Source organism: Capsicum annuum, chromosome 2 (genome assembly GCF_002878395.1).
Source record: "Capsicum annuum cultivar UCD-10X-F1 chromosome 2, UCD10Xv1.1, whole genome shotgun sequence".
Classification (NCBI taxonomy): Eukaryota; Viridiplantae; Streptophyta; class Magnoliopsida; order Solanales; family Solanaceae; genus Capsicum; species Capsicum annuum.
Genome location: NC_061112.1, coordinates 100,010,114 through 100,013,965, shown reverse-complemented (window position 1 = coordinate 100,013,965; position 3,852 = coordinate 100,010,114).

The following is a 3,852-nucleotide window of genomic DNA, read 5'->3' as shown; positions in this document are numbered from 1 at the left end:
TTCAAATATGTATTAGTATTGAATCTTATGGCCTTACAATTTATGTTTTTGCATATTTTATGAGATATTATGTAGTTTACAGGTATAGATATCAGTCATGGGTTAGCTTGTGATCCTTCGGGGTTATGAGCACGGTGTAGCGTTTCGGTTCAAAAAATCGGGGCGTTACATTTATCCTAAAAACTACATGGGATTGTAAACATTAGAGCATGATTTAAAGATTATTAAGCATGAATTTTAAAGGGGTTTTGGAATCTATATTTAAATTATGTATTCCGAATGTTTCAATGTTACTATTGCTTTGGCCTTGTGGTCTTTTTTCTTAAATTAATTTACATGTATATGTATATGTATGAAAATTGAGATTTGAGATTGTTTGAGAGCACAAATTATGAATTCTCTCTTGTGTATTGAATTAAAGTTTATAGTTTTGTCGAAAAAGAGTTAAAATAAATGTTTTATGATGTGAAAGTAGTTTTTTCAATGTCATAGTATTTGAACATGATTTAGAGATGATGAGAGGGTGTTTCTTGAGATATCTATGTTTTGTGTTAAAGAGAAAGAATTACATGAAATTAAGAATTTTGACACGACCACCTTTGTTTATTGAATCGTTGATAAAGAGAATTGTTTGCATGGTTTCACATGAGTTTCTTGAAGAGAATTGTCGATATGGTGATCCTGAATTCCATGATTTGAAAATAAAGATATAATTTGCTATAAATGGCTCAGAGAATGTGACTTACAAGTCAATGGTATGACGATACCATGTAAACATATGCCATAACACAACTAGAGTCTTTAGAGTTTGATTTTCAAAGATTGCATGTTGTAAAGAATTAAAAATGGGCTTAAAGAGGGTTAGGTGGTTACCCGAAGAGGGCACGAGTTAATCGACTCATAGCCTAAAATCGTGTTTTGTCGATACGGGTATGTTACTTTTGTACGCTGGTGATAGCCCTGTGGCGTAGTAGAGATTCAGAGCCTCCGACCCTTACGGCAAACTTGGATTGGGGGCTTGGCTGCCGAGTTAAGGGCAGATTCCAAATAACTCATGGAATTACAAAATTGTAGGGTATACCACCTAACGCAGAAGTAAAACAAAGAGTATGTCACAGAGTTCAGATAGTTTTATATAGTCTTTTAACCACGCCCATGGGACTTTTACTATGTGACATATTTATGAACCATTTTTAAATTGCTCTCCAATATGTTGAATATCAAATATTATTTTGGGTTTGCTCTACGTACCAGTACAACTGTATTGACCCCTACCTCTCAGGGTCTGAGGCTCAATCTAGCGGTCCGGCTAAGCAGTAGATCTTTCAAGACAGAAGTGCAGAGTTCATTTGGTGAGCCTTCTATGTTTCAGAAGGCCTGTTTAAATTTCAGACATGTATTTATGGTTTTGGTCTACCCAGTTTTCAGACATCTTTGTTTTATATGTAGTAGAGGTTTCGCAGACGGAGTCAGATATTATTTTAGATGTTGTTGAATTGTAGTCTTTAACATTTTGTTGATTTCAGAGCATGACCATGATCCCATGCTCAGTTATATTTCCGCATTTCTTTTCTGTATATGAATGGTGTATGTGATTACAAGTTAGATGGGCGTTTTAGCCTTCATGGTTCAGATTGCTCCTCACGGCCAGTGCCTCGTTCGGATCATGAAAAAATGATTTTTATATTGTGTTTCGAAATTAATTTGAAGAAAAAAGTAGGAAAAGGGGAAAAAAATCTTTGTTTGATATGTCCAACCTCAGGCATGGCAATTTCGGCCACCACCATTGGAGGGATGGAAGCTTGTTTGGCGGGTTGTTGAGGATACTTCATATGTCATTGGAGGATAGGATGGCTTTGATGACAAAAAGGTAAATTTGTCGTTTTCCTTAAGCTAGGATTAAAAAAAAATCTATCGCGGCAATAATTCAGAAAGTGGATCTATTTCATTTTTTTCTCTTTTAAGAAAAGAAAAATCTTATTTTCCAGATCACTGGTCATTTCAATTTGAATAAGTCCATTTGCTTTGCTTCATTTCCGTTAAAGGTGTTATTTTTTTCTTTTTTTTTTTCCTGAGAAGTTGAAACTTGTTAAAAATTTAATATTTGTTTTTCTTCTTTAATGCATTATTTTGATCAAAGAATCCCCCGAAACACGGACTCATGTAAAATAAAAAGGGCTCCATTCTCAAATTTAGAAAAAGTTGTCACGAGGTTGACACATCTCTTATAAAAGTAAATATGATGAAAGTTAAATATTAAGATATGTCCAAATATTAATAAACGTTTGGTAAATATGTTTAGGCTTAATAAGTCGATGTACATCCCCTCATATTGGTAAATTTTAGTTAGATATTCAAGCTACAATTTTTTTTATCAAAGAGTAGATTTGGTGTCCGTGTGTGCTCTCAAGTGTTATTACGTAAATAAGTTCACTTTTTCATTTTCCTCCTTTTTCAATAAAGTTCTTAATTTCATTTACCATACTAAAATGGTTAGAACTGTTATGAAATGAAGAACACAAGAAAGAAAATTGAACAGAAACTGAATGAAAACTCTTGATTTATTCTTTTTCTTGATTCAAATAGAATAGTACATCTCTATTTATAAGAAACTAAATAAAATAAATAAGGAAAATATGATATTTTCCTTATAGCTATAAGACTAAATATTCTTTAATTAATAAACCCTAGACTTAAAAGGAAATAAATAATATAAAATATTCTTAGAATAAAAAAGGGAAAATAAAAATATTCTACCATTAATGAAAATGACAAAATAGAAGGAAGGTAAATCTCAACACATATGAAATTCCTCTTGATTTTTGTTTTCGATTTTATCCATGTAATCCTTAAAATGTGGGATCAAAGATGAAAAAAGAAAATAAAAACCTTAGTCCTAACTTCTCAAGTAAGATGGGTTTCTCTACCATCATCACAGAATGTAGCACAATGGATGGGGTTGCTCCTCTCTTTATTACAGATTTTAATTTAGAATTTTGAATATAAAAAAAATCCTTGGTAGGGAGTATTTTTTCTGAAATGAGTAGACCGACTAAAAAATTAAATTGATAAAAATGCTATTAGTTTGTTGTTATTGGGTCAACGACTTTTTAATGATTTTATTAAAAAAGTTATTGGGTTATTGATTCGGTATCCATTTTTTCTTGTTGATTTATTGAGTAACTCGATAACCCAATAAGAATATACTAAATTACTACTTTACACCTACTATTTATAGATTTCTCTTAATTTCTCTTTAGTTTCTACAAACTAATAAATCCATTATTTCATTTATACAAACTTTTTCTCCTTACTAACATTCAATTTAAGCTTGAAGATTCTTTTGAATTAAAATACATTATATAGGATTTTGACTGGAACTAGGAGTTGGTCTCTTTTCATGTTAGTTGCTACTATTTTTATTTTATGAGTATTTTTCTTATCGATTAAGTAAAAAATCTAACCATTAAGAACTAAAAATCGATAAATCGAAAATCGATAAAATTTCTTATTGATTTAGCATATTTAAAATCAAAAACCGATAAACCAAACTAATAATACATAAAATTGAAAAGAAAATCGAACTGAATCGACTAATTCATACTATGCGGTGTGAATCCAAAATTAATCAGGCTCCAACATGGTTAGATTGAAAAAAAGATCTTCCCTACCGGTTCCACAAGTTTATTTACAAACATAACTAACATGACTCAACTAATGAAATTGACATATTTTCATGAGAGAACATTTTCCTTAATTTGTTTAGAGAAAATGCTATTCCATAAAATAAAAATATTTGTTGCCTTCAAGTATAACAGATAAAAAATATTCAAAATTTTGTTTCAGGTTCCA